Source organism: Artemia franciscana, chromosome 21 (assembly GCF_032884065.1).
Source record: "Artemia franciscana chromosome 21, ASM3288406v1, whole genome shotgun sequence".
Lineage (NCBI taxonomy): Eukaryota > Metazoa > Arthropoda > Branchiopoda > Anostraca > Artemiidae > Artemia > Artemia franciscana.
The window spans coordinates 30351330-30371724 of NC_088883.1; the positions used below are offsets into that span (position 1 = coordinate 30351330).

At 34.8% G+C, this 20395-nt stretch overlaps 2 protein-coding genes across 5 annotated transcripts in view; one reads left to right on the forward strand and one right to left on the reverse strand.

Moving 5' to 3' along the window:
• Positions 1-20395, forward strand: part of LOC136040871 (uncharacterized) — a 685992-nt gene that overhangs the window by 46656 nt on the left and 618941 nt on the right. The window contains exon 2 of the mRNA XM_065725262.1: positions 8873-8994. The gene's annotated coding sequence lies outside the window, so the exon portion shown is untranslated. The remainder of the gene's footprint in view (positions 1-8872; positions 8995-20395) is intronic.
• Positions 1-20395, reverse strand: part of LOC136040869 (frizzled-5-like) — a 445049-nt gene that overhangs the window by 44476 nt on the left and 380178 nt on the right. The window contains exon 1 of one of the 4 annotated variants that reach the window (XM_065725256.1): positions 1423-1562. The exons of the other annotated variants lie outside the window; for them this stretch is intronic. The gene's annotated coding sequence lies outside the window, so the exon portion shown is untranslated. Of the gene's footprint in view, positions 1-1422; positions 1563-20395 lie in introns of those variants that run through there. 4 annotated transcript variants of the gene reach the window in all.

The following is a 20395-nucleotide window of genomic DNA, read 5'->3' on the forward strand; positions in this document are numbered from 1 at the left end:
ACCAGTATCTTACGAAAACCTGGGGGCCAAGCTACTATTCTAGCTTGATATATAACCTAAAATTATCCTATTTGTTGCCCGTGGGGCACATGCCCTACAAGAAACTTTATCTTTAGCTTGAGTACCTTCAGGGAGGTGCCTCATTGAACTAGTTCAATGAGGCATTCAGTGCCTATCATAAAAAAAAACGCGTAAAAAATTTGTTTATATTCATTATTGTTACGTTTTTACGAATCGGACAAAAATTTGGGGGGGGGGAGGGGGGTCAACACTTTTATCCCCCTGAATATGGCCTTGCCTACCGTAGATACTCGCAGCAAAAAAAAAAAAAAATTCTGGGAGAATGGGTATATCCGAAACTTTTATAAGAAATCGGAAGAACAAATGTACCAAAACCTAGCCCCTCAGCTTCAGGAATAATTTCTATGATATACCGTTATGACGTCTTTAGACATTTTTACACATATCTCTTGTGTTATAGGGCCAGTTTTGGTGTGGGTAGGAGATGGCAGAGAGGAATTTAAGGCGGAAAGGCGTGGGGTGGCAAAGGCTAACCGAAATAATTTGACCAGCGAATCGAGGGTGATGTTTGACGTAGGGCCCAATTGATTTTGTGATAAAGAAAACGGCTTGAATGGTTTGGACATATACTAAAGAAGAAACCAGTCCGTGTAATATGGAAGTTTTGTCAAATAGTCTACAAGGGAATAGAACTTCAGAATGGGATTTGACCATAAACGTACCTTAAAATCTCTGGACTCTTTTGCAAAGTCGCCCAAGTGAAGAGTGTAAGCAGGATGGGACGGGGAGGTGTCTTTAATATTAGTAATTAAAATTTCCTGTTTGTTATTTTTTGCGCTCTTTGGTGCCTTTTGTTGTTGTTGTTGTAGAGAAAATACGCCCGGCCATCGCCCTCTACGTCACCAAACAAAAATTAAACAATTATCAAAGATTCGCTTATTATATATCAAAGAAATAAAAATATTTAAAGAAATAGAAATGAAAAAAGAATAAAAATATAATACAAATAGAATCATCTTTTCTTCTCACCACCCTCTTGTGACTGGTAAAAAGCAAGCAACCTAATAATATCAATAAAACTACAACCAGTTGTAAATATTTTTCGATGACGCGAAAACTCCCAACACGACTCTTTGATGCATACATTCGGCAAACTGAATCAGGGGGGGGGGGGTTCTGGACCTGCTCCCCAAAAATGAATTATCCGTACGTGTCTACTTTGCCTTTCACAAGTGGCAAGAATTTTAATTACGTCGTGGAAGGAGATAGGGAGTCTTCTTAGGTAAGCTTTGTAGCTTTGTAAACGAAGGCTTTGTAATATTAATCATGTCATGGAATGTTTATGAATTATGACAACTTCATGGATGATTCAAATAGAAAACAATTTGGCTTATATCATACCTTTTTGGTTGCTCAAAGTGACTGTTTCATATCCATTCATCCGTTCATTATCGTGTATAGTTTATTTTCATAAACTCATTCCTAACTGATAGAGAAAAAAAACTATTCAATATATCTCGAGTCGACTCTGATAGGGCAATTGTTTGCACAAGAACATATCAACTTAAATGTTTACATTTGTCTTCAGTGTGAAAGAAGATAAGATGATTTAATTGATAAGAGCTTCTGTTTGACAATTATGAACCAGGGACTGGGCACTGCGAGTCGTTGGTTTCAGGAGTATAATACAGTAACCTTATACCTAACCTTCCCTTTTTTCCCCTGGCTTTTTTCCCGTGTGCTTTCAAGTTTGCATTCCAGTTTTTGTGCTCTTCTCTCAATCCCTACTGGTGTACACACTAATGTAATACCCATTCCCTCGAAATAGGAAATCCTCTTTAATTTTAATTAAGGATTGTGTTGTCTAAGGGATTTTGGTTTTAACTATTTTATAGAAAAGGATTATTATTTTAAGAATAATGCTACTGTATTTGAACAGTGCAATTATGTTTGTAATAAAATCGCAAATTAATCTCCTATACGGCAATTTTGTCGAATTTTTTTAATTTTGTCGGACATTTTTTCAAGCTGTTTCATATGGTAAAATGGCAAAATTTTTAAAATTGTATTTGAAAGATGTCACCAAAAGACCATCATCTATTTTCTTCCGAAATCTAAGGAGTATTAAACGCATATTAATGAATTAAAAATCCTCGGTATTTTCATTTAGTACTAAATTTTTAACCAATAAGGTAAGCATCTGCTTTCTATACGAACCAATTCACAAAAATGTTAAAAAGAGGGGGGGGGGGCAAATGTATATTTCAAAAGGTAGTGGCATAGGTATTTTTTCAAGAAAGTATCAACAATGGGTATTTTTAAATGAAAATACTAATGAAATATCAATTTCTGATTCTAAGGGGACGAAATGTCATCATCTTAATTGGCACCACTTGTAAAAGGTAATTAGTCAAAGGTAAAGGTAATTAGGAGGACGGAAACTTCCAGATATTCAGGTTTTGAGTTTTTCTGTTGATCACTGAAATTTCCATTCAGATGGGTCTACTGCTTTCCTTTTGATGTCAAAGAAAGTTTGTACAGAAATGGGTTATTCAACCTAGCTCAGCGGTTCCCAAAGTCTGGGTCACGACTTGCCTAGGTCGTTGACAAATTTTACCGGGTCACAAAGAATTTAAACAAAACACACATCTTTTTCTTACATCAACAAAACCTTCGTTTTTCTGCTAGAATTGAATGTGTTGGGATTCTCCTAGGATACTAATTGTCCATTTCCGAGCTTGAATATTCGCCAGAGTGTTTTTATTATTTTTTTTTTTTTTTTATTCGGACATGTTCTCATTATTAATCTCATAATTAATCTCTCAATTATTTTTGTTTATAGGTTGTCATATATAATTATTTTGAAATTAGAAACACCTAAATTTATAATAAAACTAATGTGTTTTCAAAGTAAATGTTTTCTTTCCATAATGGGGATCACTAAAAATTTTAAACCTCAGAGACTTGGAAAACTATAGGCTCAATGACTATCTTAGCTCTATGACTATCTACCTTGGTTATACTGCCCTAGCAATGACGCATGGACGGATAACAGATAGACATATCTATTAACAAATGAACTAATCTCCTTTTTATACAATCCTAATAAGGGGGGATTTAATGCCAAGTTTGCTTCTCACTCAATTGGATTATCTGTCTTGGCTTTTTCTACAATTAGCTATGGCTTGATGCCCACAACTATTCGATTACCACCTATACTACCCTGGTTGATATTGAGATGTTGATACCTTTCCTGATAACTTTGTCTTCTTTGAAAACTTCCTGAAACTTTCCTGAAAACTTTGTGTTTCCTGAAAACTTTGTGACGGACATAGACAACAAGCGCAAAAAGAGTTTTAGGATCCTAATAATGTCCATGTTTTCTATATTGCCATAAACATATAATGTATATGTTTATTATATTGCTATAATCACATAGCAATATATATTTCCATACAATGCTCCTGTTTTTAATGTTATTCTGAAGAAAAGTCCCTTCCCAGGGGAAACAATCAACAAAACAGTTTGAAAGCGAGGGGGGAGAGAGAAAGGACTTATTTTTCAAAATGAAGTTGCAAACAAAATGTATTTTTCTAAATCTAGACTTGGGGGTGGATTTCATTTTTAAATCGATTTTTCAATGAAAATATGCAAAAGGTACTTTTCAAATTCTCAAGGGAGGGGCAATAGAGGGGGGGGGGGCTACTTGTCTGTAATATCTTCCTCTTTCATATTTTGCACTCGTGATGGTCGACGCTTTATTTAGTATTTTTAGACGCCTGATCCAAATAAAAATGATCTATTGTTCCTAGGAAACTAACAATCATGTCACTTACAAAATTATAAATATCCAATACTTTATTCTTAAACTGATTTTGACGTCCACTACGACATGGCCTCTCGTGAAATATATGTTCTCTAATCGGCCATAAGACACCAACCCTGTCGTTTATTACCACTTTCTTAGATTTATCTTTTAGTGACCTATTATAGCTTTTGAAGGGAGAGGAATGAGGGCTTCTTTTTATTTCTTTTTGAGATTGCATTTAGATGTTTGCCAAGACGTGATAAATTACTATAAGTTTCTTACCTAGATGCTGTATGAACTTGCATGTTGAGATAATATCGTGGATAATCTGGGTTCATGCAAGTTGCCGAGAAAAATAATATTCTTTTCTGGTTGATTTTCTGTTGTAAATTCGTGCATTGTAGTTTGTTAACTAGTTTCGTATTGCTCTTGGATAGCTGTATTCTACTTTTTCAGATCGTTCTGTTCTTTGCCTATCTGGGCTTTATCCTATACTTAGGAATAGGCTAAGGATTTTAGTGATATTTGGGTGGCCTATTTCCGTTTTTGTATGTATCTTCTTTATCTTCCTCTTAGGTATAGGAATAGAAAAATAATAAATAAGATTCACCACCCAAATATTTCTGGAAAGCTGACTGGTTTACATAAAAATTTCAGAAACAGCGTATCGGCGTTTGTCGCCTCACCATGGTTTGATCCATTTGTTTTATTAATTTTGTTAATTTAATGTTATTGTTATTTAATTGTTTTTGGTGATTTATTGTTTTTTTTTATGTGTAATATTATTGTTGATTTTCGTTTGTGTTTACTCCGCTATTTATCTTTTGATGTAAGTGGGTTATATATATATATATATATATATATATATATATATATATATATATATATATATATATATATATATATATATATATATATATATATGTGTGTGTGTGTGTGTGTGTTTAGTTTATATTTCTCCGTAAATGTGTTAAAAAAAAATAATTTGTTTATTTCCCCCCGACCCTGTGTATTTCTTGGATCCTGGAATTAGTTTCACTTCATTTTTATTTTCATCATACTTTTCATTGTGTATTTATACTCACAGCTATTGCCTTTTCCAGACCTATGATTGAGCTAGGAAGGGATGTGGCTTCAAACACTTCTAAATGCAAAGTAAAAATTTTGATTTGATTAATAGTAAATGAAATTCTTCTGATGAAAGTAATTGGCATATTACTACTTGGTACTAGCCTATGTGACGTATATCCATAAAATCAGCACAAATAAGCCGACTGATGATATTTTCCCCTAGTTGTACAATTAAGAAAAACTAACGTTTTACTGAAAACATAGCCAGCTAAGAAAAATATATTTTTAAAGGAGCTGGAAAGCCATTAAGTAGCTTTCAAAGAGTGAAAGACTACTTTAACAGGCTCGCAGTTTTTCAGAAACCATAAAATCGATACCCTTTAGAATTAATTTAAATCATGTTGAAAAGTAAGGAAAATAGAGAAGGTATTTGAAATTAGCCTGAATAGGGTGTTCTTAAAAATGAATTTGCTATAATAGAGATTTTTAATAATTAAGTAATAAGTAGTATTAAATGTCAGTATTTCTTCTGACCACGTTTAAATATCTCACTCAAAAGTTCCGCCAGGTCAGCAATGTGTTATCAGCGGCATCTTTCTAGGAAGCGGTAAACCACAAAGAACTAAATACTAATCTATCCTGATTTTATGGATGTGCTAAAAGATTTTTTTTTCAATATACCGCTGAAACAGCACATGAATCACTAGATTATTGGAAAAAATCAGTAAATCAACCAAATAATTACTAAAATCTAGTGATTTTATTTCTCACCGGGTGACAACATTGATTAGTCACACCTCTAACTTTCTTACTTAAAATCATTATAGTCTTCTGTATTTGCGATACTGCTCCTGGCTCAACGTTAACCATTTTGAAAAATGATAGTATGCCTATTCCCCCTTGAAAATCCCCCCCCCAAATGGAAAATTCCCCTACATTTAAAATCGGGAAGCCCCAGAGAAAGTATCATAAATAAAAATATTGAAGAGCAGAAGCAATTTAGGAATATTCTACCAATATTAATCCAAAATATAGGCAGAATATTTGGTTTGTCTTATTGTATTTATTTTACATTTTATTCTATTTTAAATCGTTTTTCATGCTTCTGGGAGTTGAGTTATCACAGCAGGGTAATAAAAAGTATAGCATGGGGACCCGGGGGTGATATCAACCAAAACTTATTAGATATTTCAAAGTTATAAAAAAATGTTGAAATTCAGTTCGATAACACAGGGGATAGAAAAGGGCTGGGTAGCAGATTAGGGACCAAGAGGAGGCCCCCTAGTAACTTTCGGCCTTTAAAAAGGACACGATAACTCTAAATTTTCAGTCGAATGATCCCCACCAAAGTTTCTAAAATCACCCATTCCATTTGAAGCGGGTGGGAAAAAAGTTGTTGCAATTTTCTGGCCCTTTTAGGGCAGCATTTTGAGGGGAAGCAATATTTTATTTTTAATTTGCTTCTGCAACCCCTTAGCCCAAAGTTTCATATAAGTTTCAGGCCAATCGAAAAAATTCGGCACTTTTTGCAGCCCCCTTTGAAAAGACCAATCCTTTTTGGGAACCAGATTTGAAAGGACCAATCCTTTGAATTATTTTTTTTTCTGAATTAGCTTCCTTGCCCAAGGACTGAAGGCTGTAAGTTTCAAATTGATCAGGAAAAAAGGTTTTTGTGGTTCATTTAAAAAAAGAACTAGAATTTTCAATGTCCGATCGAATGACCATCCCCAAAGTTTCTATGACCATGACGGGGGGTTGAGGAGGGTACAGACTCCTCCTATACGGAATAGATTCTGCTTTTTTATAGGTTTAATGCTACTCTTTATTTTGAAAATAAAGATGTAGGCTAGAAAAATTCCAGGAAATCAAGAGTAATTCGATATCAATTTATACCCGTCCGTTTTCCTAGAAGTAATTCTGTATTTATGTCAATGAAATTTAGGATGTTTTGGCATCATCATGCAATCTTTGAAGCATCTACCTTCTCCTCGCCTACAAAACGATCCACCACCTCCTGTTCATAGTAGCCTGTGCGCACTTACAGATCATCAAATATAATTTAATGAAATATTCAACAACTTTGTTTAATTAAATGATGCTTTAAAATAAATGTTAGAAACATTTTTTTCTGCAAAAGAAGGGAGGTATCACCTTGCGACACCCTTGTTCAAGGTTAGTTTCAATGAAGGTAGATGAGGGATTAGTTCTTCCCCCCTTCCCCTAGTACCGTTTCCTATATTTATCTGAAGGTTCATGGAGATTTAAACAATTTGGGCATTGAAATGCGCTTTCCGTGCCTGAACAATGACCCACCAGCCCTCTGTCATAATAGCTTATGTGCAGCTATTCATTTTTCTTCGTTATTTTTATAGGTCTTAATTTCCCTTTGGCCGGCCAATTTTACCTTGAAGAGAATTTGCTAGTGGGATTTTCTGGGGGAAAGAAGCCGGACCCCTTGAGAAGTTTGCAACCTTTTAGTATTTACCACTATTTTAGATTTTGATCCTGTATGAAAAAAAACATGTGCAGAAATGCGGGGCATCGGTGTCTGCACTACTCGTATCTTAAGCACAGCTTATATACCAATACAGTTATGAAAACTCGATTTATTTTTGAGACGCAGTGCGCGGTAGCGATGCTAGCAGCTGGAGACAAGAAACTGGCAGCATAGCTTAGATACTAACAGTGGTATCCAAGCTGTGTATGCAACAAAATAAAATTACGTTCCCGCCTATGGTTTTGTAGTACGATTTACGCGTCGGAGCGCGGGCTTAGAGAGGCGCCAAGTTCAGAGCTCTGTACCAAAAGCTTCTCATGGGCAATATAGGAGTCTTCATAACTGTATTGGTATCTAAGCTACGGCTCTGGTCTTAAGCGAGGGCTCGTCTGAGCTAAAATATGAAGTGTTTGCATGTGGTGTTTCCTTACGGGTATTTCAGCCGTGCCCCCAGTCAAAGTTCATGTATATTTCAGCTGATTAGTACATTTCTTTAGAGGTACTTCTTATTTGGGAAATGACGCTCTTAAGTTACACTTCTCGATGCCAGAACTACGGGAAAGTTAAGTGAACAGATCCAAAACATCCTTTCATATTTCCATTTCTTGTTGAATAGCTGCCAAAAATTTTTTGTCTTTTTCAAAAAGCTTACTTATTTTTTCAAACGTTATTTATTATTTATAACGAGATTATTTATTATTCTTTAGTTATTAACATGCTTTATATAAAAAAATGTTATTTATTCAGAAGACAAATTACAAATTGGCTGTTTTATTTAGCAGCCGTAAAATTCAGGATGGTCTTTCTGGGGGGGGGGTCCCCTTCCTTATATTTTCTAAATACTGTTTCGTCTGTCTTCCTAAAAATGTCGGGAAAGTCCAGGCCCCACTCCCCGAAATGGGGGATTCACAAAGAGAAAAAATCCAGTTAAGATTTGTTTCATTCTATCTGTTTCTATTTACAATTCCTTGAAAATTAATTGTTTTAAGCCTTCTGTCGGATTTAAATCGTATCTAGAATCGTCCAAGCTTTGTATTTCTTTTTCAGCCGTGAATTAGCAATTGTTTTTTTCTCTTTGTGATATCTCTTTTTGAAAGTTAATTAGTTATTCTGACTATAGCTAATCGAATAATAATATAAAACAATTTGTTAAAGAATTTGTGGAACATCTATTTTGCTAATACTTTCCTTGAGAAAACTGAAATTAGTCAAGCATGAGCGACACTTTTCCGCCATCTTTAAAAGTAAATTTTTATATAATGAAATCACCGAGATGTAATCAAATAATAAACATAAAGGTAATTTGGGTTTCAGCAATAGCTACAACTTAGCAAACAGCAAACTATGGCCCATAGTAGCTTAAGTTTTATAGGAACAGTCTAGTGAAAAATATTCAGCATTTAACACTTTTAGAAATGATATTTTGAAATCGGATTTAACTGGAGATAATTTAAAAATACTAGATTTTTTTTCAGAATTTCAGAAAGAAGCTGGAAACTCTTCTAGAAGAAAATAGCTTATGGCTTATTGCCAAAAACTTTAAACTGGAGGCTGAGAGTCCGGATTTGAACCACGAGAAAATCGCATTTTTGCAAAGGTAACACTCACTTTTCACCATTTTTGTTTTTTCCCTTACTTTTTCCTTTTTTTTTTCTTTTTTTTTTTCTTTATCGGTGTGGGGTCAGTTGAACGAAAATCCGAATATCTAGTGGCCTTTTTAAGAAAAAAAGATATTACGCAGGAGAAAGTGCAGGAGAAAGTGTAAAATCTTAGACAATGATTAAATAAAAAAAAACTAGTTTTTTTAACTGAAAGTAAGGAGCGACATTAAAGTTTTAAAAATTTTAAAATTAAAGTTTTAAAAAGTTTTTAATTGTTTTAAAAAGTAGAATTGTGGCAAAGAGTCAAACTTTAGCGTAAAGAGCGAGGGACTGCGGAGGGGACAACCCATTTCATATACGGAGTAATTTCTGTTCGTTTTAAGTTTTAATGTCGCTCCTTACTTTCAGTTAAAAAAAAACTAGTTTTTTTTATTTAATTTCTGAACGTTTTTGAATTAATGCATGTTTGATTTTGGCTCTCCGCACAAAAATTATTGAAATGAAATTAGTATATTAATTTTTTTTTGGCTAAATGGCTTTCTCTTAGTTTTGATCAGACGATTTTGAGAAATAAGGGGTGGGGAAGGAGGCCTAGCTGCCCTCCAATTTTTCGGTTACTTAAAAAGGCTACTAGAACTTTTAATATTCAACGAACGTTTTTATTATTAAAAAATATACGTAACTTAAGAATTAACTTACGTAACAAACTTTTATATTCTTATATTTTTATTATGTGTACGAGGGGGTTTGTACCCTCGTTAATACCTCGCTCTTTACACTGAATCGTAAGTTTTGTCCCAATTCTTTAAGAATGACCCCTGAATCAAAAAGGCCGTAGAATAAATAGTTGAAATCACTAAAAATATTTTAGCATCAAGAGCGAGGTATCTATCTCCTCCTAAATACCTCGCTCTTTATGCTAAAGTATTTTTAGAACCCCTCATATGCGTAATAATCTCTGTTCGTTTTAAATTTCAATGCTATTCCTTACTTTCATTTGAAAAAACGTTTTCATGTTTATTTTTTCATTGTTTTTTTTTATAGTAATGCTAGAAAATCCTGCGCCCTTTTCATTGAATTTTTCTTCCCCCGTGACATATTCCTCAAAGGAAAGATCATCCCACAAAGCCCTCTCCCATCAACCCCACCCCCCAAACCAAAAAATCCCCATGAAAACGTCTGTACACTTCCCAATAACCATTACTATATGTAAACACTGGTCAAAGTTTGGAACTTGCAGCCCCTCCCTCAGGGATTGTGGGGGAGTAAGTCATTCCCAAAGACATAGTTATTATGGTTTTCGACTATGCTGAACAAAATGGCTATCTTAAAATTTTAATCTGTTGACTTTTGGAAAAAAATGAGCATGGGAGGGGGCCTATTTGCCCTCCAATTTTTTGGTCACTTAAAAAGGGCACTAGAACTTTTCATTTCCGTTAGAATGAGCCCTCTCGCGACATCCTAGGACCACTTGGTCGATAAGATGACCCCTGGGAAAAAAACAAAAAAACAAAAAACAAACAAATAAATAAACACGCACCCGTGATTTGTCTTCTGGCAAAAAATACAAAATTTCACATTTTTTAGATAGGAGCTTGAAATTTTTGCTCTAGAGTTCTCTGATATACCGAATGCGATAGTGTGATTTTCGTTAAGATTCTGTGACTTTTAATGGATGTTTCCCCCTTTTTTCCAAAATAGGGCAAATTTTTTCAGGCTCGTAACTTTTGATGACAAAGACTAAATTAATTGAAACTTAATATTTAGAATCAGCGTAAAAATTCGAATCTTTTGATGTATCTTTTAGCATCAAAATTCCGTTTTTTAGAGTTTCGTTTACTATTGAGCCGGGTCGCCCCTTACTACAGTTCCTTACCACGAACTGTTTGAAAAGAAAATAATTTGGTATTTCGGGGCTTCTGACATTATTACTCCTTTGCGGAAGTTAGGCTCAAAATTGAAAAAGGATTATATTTTTTCTCTGGGCCCCTTCCACCTCTTAGTTCGTTTATTTTCCCGTTAGTTTTCACCTGTTTTCGCTTTATAGTTGTGTTATCTCTTAGCAGTTCTTTCGTTAGTTGAGTTATGGTTGTGGTATATATGTTTTATCGCTCGTATAGTTGTGTTATTTTCAAATTATACTCCATAATAGAGAGGCTCCGAACACCCAGCATTGTATATTAAGCTCTTAATTTGACGTTTTTTTCTAACGTGACCAGATTCGTCCTGCGCCCTTTTCATTGCATTTTTTTCCCCCATGGCATATTTCTCCAAGGAAAGATCCTCCCACATAGCCCCCTCCCTCAACCCTACCCCCAAAACCAAAAAAATCCCCCTGAAAACGTCTGTACACTTTCCAATAACCATTATTATATGTAAACACTGGTTGAAGTTTGCAACTTGCAACCCCTCCCCCAGGGGCTGTGGGGGAGCAAGTCATCCCCAAAAACATAGTTATTATGATTTTCGACTATGCTAAACAAAATGGCTATCTCAAAATTTTGATCCGTTGACTTTGGGAAAAAATGAGCGTGGGAGGGGGCCTAGATGCCCTCCAATTTTTTTGGTTACTTGAAAAGGGCACAAGAACTTTTTATTTCCGTTAGAATGAGCCCTCTTGCGACATTCTAGGACCACTTGGTCGATACGATGACCCCTGGGAAAAAAAAACAAACAAATAAACACGCATCAGCGTATCAGTTCTCTGATACGCTGAATCTGATGGTGTCATTTTCGTTAAGATCCTACGACTTTTAGGGGGTGTTTCCCCCTATTTTCCTAAATAAGGCAAATGTTCTCAGGCTCGTAACTTTTGATGGCTAAGACTAAACTTGATGAAACTTATATATTTAAAATCAGCATTAATATGCGATTCTTTTGATGTAGCTATTGATATCAAAATTCAATTTTTTAGAGTTTTGGTTACTATTGAGCCGGATCGCTCCTTACTACAGTTCGTTACCACGAACTGTTTGATTACCATGAACTGTTTGATTAACTAAAGAACGGTAATCTGTGCAGAAAGATATAAGATCTAAGTGCTAAAGAACAGGGTTATTGCTTCAGTACTGAGATGATTATCAGAAAAGAGAATGATGCTGGACTTGGATGTTATTAGCATTTTGTATCACAAAGCATCATTTTTGGTCCAAAGGGGGTCAAAATGATATTATGAACTCTTAAGATAGACAATCTACTTATCATGGTTTAACATGTTTTAACTGACTTAACATGGTAAGACATATTTTAGCGGAAGCCAGAATATCTAGTGGTCTTTTTAAGCAAAAAAAGGTATTGCACCAAAATGATATTATGAACTCTTAAGATAGACAATCTACTTATCATGGTTTAACTGAAGGCCTTTGACTGGAGATTTACGATTCCTCATCTTTAAAACAGAAAAAAACATATTTTAGCGGAAGCCAGAATATCTAGTGGTCTTTTTAAGCAAAAAAAGGTATTGCACAGCAGAAAATACCGTTTTCAGCCATTTTGTATCACAAAGCATCATTTTTGGTCCAAAGGGGGTCAAAATGATAATGGGAACTCTTAAGATAGCCAATCTACTTATCATGGTTTAAACTGAAGGCTCTTGACTGGAGATTTAGGATTCCCCATCTTTAAAACAGAAAAAAAAACATATTTTAGCGGAAGCCAGAATATCTAGTGGTCTTTTTAAGCAAAAAAAGGTATTGCACAGCAGAAAATACCGTTTTCAGCCATTTTGTATCACAAAGCATCATTTTTGGTCCAAAGGGGGTCAAAATGATAATGGGAACTCTAAGATAGCCAATCTACTTATCATGGTTTAAACTGAAGGCTCTTGACTGGAGGTTTACAGTTCCCCATCTTTAAAACAGAAACCATATCTTAGCACCGATGGTACACAATTGTTGTGTCTCTTTTTCCTTATTTTTTGCAGAGGTTATCGTAGTGAATACCGTTCAGAAAATTATGAAAAGACTTATTTAAAAGGAAACTAAAAGTTCTATCGGGATTTTTTTGAAGTCAAAAAGAGATCGGCCCATAACGGGATGCCATTTTCCGTGGTAAAACTACGATATTGGCCAAAAAGGGCAAAATTGCCAATGAGCGAAATTCTGAGATAATCGAAAACTGTCAAGAACTAGCCAAAGATTTTCTTTTCTTTCGATGTTCTCATAAAATCTGGTTGTTTTGGTCGCTTTGAAAAATCCCCTCCAAGTATATATGCCCGATAAAGCAAAATTTCACCTTTCATTGAGACGTGAATTCAGGACGGTAAGCAAAAATTGGTTAAATTGGCTTTTTTTGTGCAAGTTTTTCTGTGCACTTACCGAGTGAATGGAATAAACAATACTATTTTTTAGTATTAGTATTTTTTAGTATTAGTATTTTAGTATAAAAAAAAAATTAGTATTTTTTAGTATTAGTATTTTAGTATAAAAAAAAAATTGGCTTTTTTTGTGCAAGTTTTTCTGTGCACTTACCGAGTGAATGGAATAAACAAAACTATTTTTTAGCTACTCCACATTTAATTGAATTTTCTGTCTGTACTGGATATTTTCTATAAGGTAGTAGTGTTTTCTTAAGTTTTTATCTATTAATGAGGTGGCATATATCCGTGGGAAAATTGGATCTGCCTTTGAAATAAAGCCGACATTGCCCTATTTCAGCAATGACTCAAATTCTCGTATTTTCATATAATCGAAAAATTTATTCAAAGAGTTTTGCCTCATGTGTAGTCCTTTTTTTTTTTTAGAATTTAAACCAGTAAAAACTATTTCAACAAAGCAAGAATTTTTAATGGAATTAAAGAGCAAAGTTCTAACAGTACAGTTTTTTGGCATTGCAGCCTGTGCAGCAGATATTTGTAAAACCAGTGCAGATAAACAGACTGATTATATTTCCCTATGATTGTCCGATTTTGCAGAACTAGCCCTTTACTGAAAATACAAAACCCACGCATAAAAAATATATCGTCTTAGGAGCTGAAAAGTCGTTTAATCGCCTGCAAAAAAAAAAAAAAACAAAAAAAACAAAAAAAAACATGCTAATCTATAGTGCTCTTCATATCTTTACTAACCATGGTCTCTATAACTTTTAATGTAAAGTTTTAGTTTATTAAAATTAAAATAAAGTCTATTAAAATTCTATTAATGAAGAAATATATATTTTTAGTAGCTGAAAAGTCATCAAACAGCCTCTAAAACACTAATACGCCTTTGCTTATTTGTCTCAAGAAATATTTTTTTTGGCTGATTTGTTGTTTTTAATGGATTAAATTTCGGATGAAACTAAAATATCTCAGATATATACAATGAAATTTTATTAATTCTAATAAACAAAAAAACACACTTTAAACTTTTTTTTCTGTGACTATTTAATTTTTTTAGATTTGACAGATAAGACAAATCTTCACTTTCAATTTTTCTTGGGTCAGCGCAAAGACGTAGTCCCATCAATAAATAGCTTGAAACACAAAGTAAAACAGTTCAAAATAGGGATGATACCTTTTTATTGACAGTGAAATATAAAATTATTTAACTGGATATTTCGAACACATATACAGTGTTCATCATCAGCACTTCCATTTGGAGTTTTACTGCTGATGATGAACACTGTATATGTGTTCGAAATATCCAGTTAAATAATTTTATATTTCACTGTCAATAAAAAGGTATCATCCCTATTTTGAACTGTTTTACTTTCGTCATGGAAAGGCAGTGTAGTCTTCGAAGTTATCTAGCTTGAAACATAAAAATTTAAACTCTAGATACAGCCCTTTGTAATTTTAAATTTGATAAACAAAAGAAAACCATAATATAAGCTCCAGAAAAAAGCTAATGCTGTCTATAGAACAAAGAATTTCTGATTGTGATGTGAATTCCGGGTCTATAGTTCTGTGTCTATAAGTTTATAGTTCCACCGCCACCAAGACAGCTTCCATTTGGACTTTTCTACAAAATGATTATGGAATATCCATTTTAGGAGACAAAAAAGAGGGTCTAATTTGCTGAAGTCTTACTAAATTAAGCGACTTCAAATTATCATGGTTGGAGTGATAGCTGCAACCTAGTAAAGAATGAACCACGACTCATAGTAACTGAAAATTGAAAAACATGTTTCGTAAAAAGTGCAAAAAAGGTAAATTTTGATTTTCTGATTCGACCCAGATTCAGGAATGGTCTTTGTTATTTCCGTTAATCTGAAAAGTAAAATTTATTACGAAAATAAATATAGGGGAATTTTTTCATTTAAAGACATAGACCATAAATAGTCCCAGAAATTAAGATGAATTCAATATCAGTTTATGCCCCACCCCTTCCCTAGAAGTACATCTGCATTTATCTAAAGGCTCAATGAGAGTTAGGATGTTTTGGTATCAACCCGCGCTCTTTGAAGCATATACCCCCTCCTCGCCAACAAAATTATCCATCACCTCTCCTTCATATTAGCCAATGCGCACTTACACGTCATCGCATATAATTTTATGAAATATTAAACAAATTAGTTTAATTAAATGAGGCTTTAAAATACATATCAGAAACTAAATGACGAAAACGAGCTTGACACCCCTCGAAAATAGTGGTGCATCGAAACGAAAGCGCACAACTGGAATCACCATGGCCGAAAAGTCCGAACAGGAGAATTACAGTACCTAACTGAAACAACAATGGAAATTACTGTTTTGGATGGATAGCACTAATTTTATTTGTAGGAGAAGGGGGTGGTACTGACACAATATCCTGGTATGGTTATCCCATCACGGATATAGTGTGGGTAACCTAAAAGAGTAGAAACTGGTGCTAGTGTCGAAGAAAAAGACATCCCCAATGCCATCTAGCGTTTGGCGTTTATTGGGTGGAATATTGTGGTAAAATTAGTGGCAGTAAGAAGTATCTGATCTCAATTTCTGAAAAAAAGATAATTGTGAAGTTCAAGAAACATGCAAATTGCAAAGAAGCTAAGGCTGGATGCACCATCCAGCTGGATCCACCATTAGCACCATCCACCATTTCTTTTCATCCACCATCCACCAAGGCTGGATCCATCATTAGCACCATCCACCATCTCTTTTCATCCACCATCCACCAAGGCTGGATCCACCATTAGCACCATCCACCATTTCTTTTCATCCACCATCCACAAAGGCTGGATCCAATATTAGCATCATCCACCATTTCTTTTCATCCACCAAGGCTGGATCCACCATTAGCACCATCCACCAAGGCTGGATCCATCATTAGCACCATCCACCATTTCTTTTCATCCACCATCCACCAAGGCTGGATCCACCATTAGCACCATCCACCATTTCTTATAAGTTATCCGAACTCTTTAATCATGTTGGTTTTTTGTTTTTTATTCCTTATTTACTTACATCTACGTGATTGTATAAATTTGCCTCAATAATGATATTTGTGCCGTTTTTCACTAAAAATGGCTCTTTTTTGCGTTATTTTTCCAGCTGGTAGGCTAGTAACAATAAGAGGGTACCAGAATAACCTTCATGGGGGAAAATCCCTAGAATCCTTCCTCACGGATAATCCCCCTTCCAGCCCTTCAGGCTACTGTAATATCGTAGAGAACTACTCATTCCGAAATTCTTTTTACATCCGCGTGCTTTTTGTAAATTGCTCTTATCATTGTTTTTTGCTGCCATTTTGAAGTTGAAAGACTGACAAGCATAAAAAAGGTACTATTATAATCTTAATCGTCAAAATTTCTTAACTGGGGTTTGCATTTCCCTCTCTTGAATACTCCCTCTCCTCCTTAGTATGTGAGACCTAAAAAACATGTTTTGCGAAGAAGTACCTAATGAAGAAAAAGCTTTCAACTTTGGTTTTGGAAGAACAACTGTTATCTATGGTTATTTAAACATTAAAATTAAATTACGAAAGCATTTTTTTGGAAATTTATTAACTTTGGTTTTGGAATAACAACACCTAATGAAATAAAAATGTTCTAACTTTGGTTTCGGGATAACAACTGTTATCTAAGATTATCTAAACATTAAAAGTAAATCACGAAAGCATTTTTCGGAAATTTTCGGAAATTTCGAAAAAGAGCTTGAAGCTCTGATGTGTTTTTTTCTTCTTTTTTTTCTCCAACACTTTTGGGCTTCCAAATTTTGTTGTGGGCTACCAAATAATAGGCGAAAGTTTTTTAAGAGGTCATTTAACAGCTAATGCTTGTATCTATACGCTTAGTATAATCTGGTCTCTACGACCCCATCGTAATGTGGCAAGTGGCACTATAGGACTCGTCATGTCACTACCAGGGTAGATAGGGTTAGAAGCATTAACAAAGTACTATTAAAATCCCCACTGACAAGAATACATAGCCTGATGTTAACCCCCCTCAGCCTGAGCGCCCCCCAGGAGTAAATTTAAAGCTTATTAAGGAATAATCGTAAATACTATCAAACATATGCGTAACTTTGTCACATCAAACAGTTCGTGGTAACGAACAGTAAGTTAGGGGTGACGTGACTCAATAGTAACCGGAACTCTAAAAAACAGAATTTAGATTTAAATAAACATACCAGAAGAATTGGCTTATTACGCTGATTCAAAATATATATAATTCATTAAGTTTGGTGCTACCCATCACAAGTTACGAGCCTGAGAAAATGTGCCTGATTTTGAAAAAGAGGGGAAACATCCCCTAAAAGTAAATAGACCTTAATGAAAATTACACCATCAGATTCAACTTATCCTAGAACCCTGTTATAGAAGTGCTAAACTCCCATCACAAAAATGTGGAATTTCCAGTTTTTTGCCAGAAGAAAGATCACAGATGTGTATAATTTTTTTTCTGCATTTTTTTTCAGGTGCGATCGTATTGAACCAATAGCCCTAGAATATCGAAAAAAGTTCATTCAAACATAAATTAAACTGCTAGTGCCCTTTTTAAGTGAACAAAAAGATTGGAGGGCAGCTAGCCCCCATCCCACCCTCTTTTTTCCACAGAGTCGTTGCATCAAAATTTAAGATAGCCATTTTGCTCAGCACAGTTTAAAGGTTCAATAACTATGCCTTTGGAGACAATATGACCCCTCAGAGCCCTTGGGGAAAGTTCTTTAAGATATAAAGTTGACCCATTGCTTGCGCATGGTATTTGTTATCCGGAAGTATCCATACATTTTTGGGGCGGGGAGGGGGGTGAATTTTCTGCTTGGGGGATTTTACGTGAGGAGAATTTTTCTTGGGAAGGGAAGTTTCTGGGGAGCGAGATTTTCAGGGAAAATTTTGCGCTGGAGGAATTGGCCAGAATCCCTATACGAAATTCTTGTTATTTGACTTACTTTCTCTTTGCCAACTCAATTTTAGGCGTGGAGATGTTAAAGGTAATTGTCCGTGGTAAATGTTCACCGGGATTGAATTGTCTAGATGATATTTCCGCGGAGAGGGGGGATTTATCCGTGGTATTGGAGCCATATTTTCTTGCATTATTAAAAAACCATTAGAAATTAAATAAAAAGAAGTTTTTTTCAGCTGAAAGTAGGGAGCAACCTTAAAACTAAAAACGAATATGAATTATTACTTAAATAATGGGATCGTCTCCTCTTTAACTCTCCATTCTTTACGCTAATGTTTGAATTCTATCCCAATTCTTTAAGAAAGATTCCTGAAACATACGGTTCATCTAACTAGAACCATGAGAAGATTTGTTCTTAAAGTACTAAAAAACTTCAGCGTAAAGAGCGAGGTGTTGAAGAGGAGCAACCCCCTCATGTAGGTAAAAATTTCTGTTCGTTTTAAGTTTTGATGTTGCTCCTTACTTTCAGTTTAAAAACTTTTATTTTATTTAATATTTCTTCAAAACTGGCCCTCAAGTATCGTTTAGAAAATAAAAGACTTACTTATCCAAGGTCGTATCCAGTGGGGAGGGGGGCTACTGGGTTTGTACCCCTCTCTGAAATTGCTATCCCATCTGTAACAATGTGACAAAAACACATAGTAAACAAATTTTTGTTGTTTTTTTGTGAAGATTGGTTTTTTGACCCCTCCCTCCCTCTTGAACTAGAATACCCCCTCTCCCTGAGTAAAAATCATGGATATACCCTTGCACTTATATGGCTCCCAGCAACACATCACCAGCGTCGAAATAAATAAATTTTAGCACACAATTTTTATTCTTTAAAAAATTCAAGCAAGCCCAGTTTTCAGTAAAGTGCCACTTTTTACTTTGGTGATTCTTTTTTTTATCAGCATTTAAGCAGCACGGATTTTCTATCTCTATCTCTCTCCCTCTCTCTCTTATTGGAAACTTAATTAATTATTCTATGTCTTTTGTTGAATTGGAATTGTATGAATCCCTTAATTTTACGGCTCCCCCTCTGACTAGCAATTGCTCTCTTCCTAGGAAGACCTCTTTTTGAATTCTTAGCAGCGAAGAAGCAATTTTTCCTCATCTGTTTCCAAACTAAGGGATAGTGTTTTCTGTATCCTTATATTGGATCCCACTTCTGTCGGCTAAATGACTGTGTTCAAATCTAAACTAATCTGTGAAGTAAAAACAAGGATTAAATTTAATAAATCAATTTGAAAGAAATGTACATACATGAATTAAAAAAATAAAATTTGTAATGTAATAATAAAAATAATAAAGTAAATCTGTACAAGTACGAAATTCAAGTTCCTAGGCTAGGTTGATATTGGTAAAGGCCGCATCCAGAAGGGGGAAGGGGGCTGCTACTGGGTTTGAACACACGCATACAAAATTTTGGTCCGATCTGTTAAAAAATAACAAAAAACTATATGAACAGACTTTTGATGCGTTTTGTAAGGTTGTTTTAGCCCCAACACACAAAAATCCTTGATCTGGCTTACTGATGATGGTACTTAATAAAAAGAGGGGGGGTGTCAGATGAAAAAACAAGCGAACTATGTGCAAAAAATTTTAAGTTATGGGATAAATCCAAAAAATCACTAGACTCGATAAAGGGAGTAAAGACAATCTATGCAATCACATTTTTGTGGTCCTGTTTTGGACTTAATCGTTTTGTTTGCTGGTTTTAATCTGATTAAAGTTGAAAATAAATAGAAATAAAGTCATATTGTACATCAAACTTAAATACATTACTATGAAGGAACAAATTAAACTTAAAACGAACATAAATTAAAATCAATAGTCAACTCAATGAACAAAATTTACCACAAACTGGAGCAAGGTTCCTTGTAAGCCAGAGGTGCCATTTGGGGGGGGTCAGGGGTGGGCAAATGCCCACCCCAGATTTTCCAGGGGGGCCCAAGCTTCCACCACAAAGGGTCCTTTGCAGGCCATAATAATCCATTATGTCCAACATAATCCATTCTGTCCAATTGATTTGAAATTACTGCACGCCTATTAACCAAAGAGCATAATTACTTGACGACCCTTGGGGTAATTATGCTATTTGCTATTAATCAT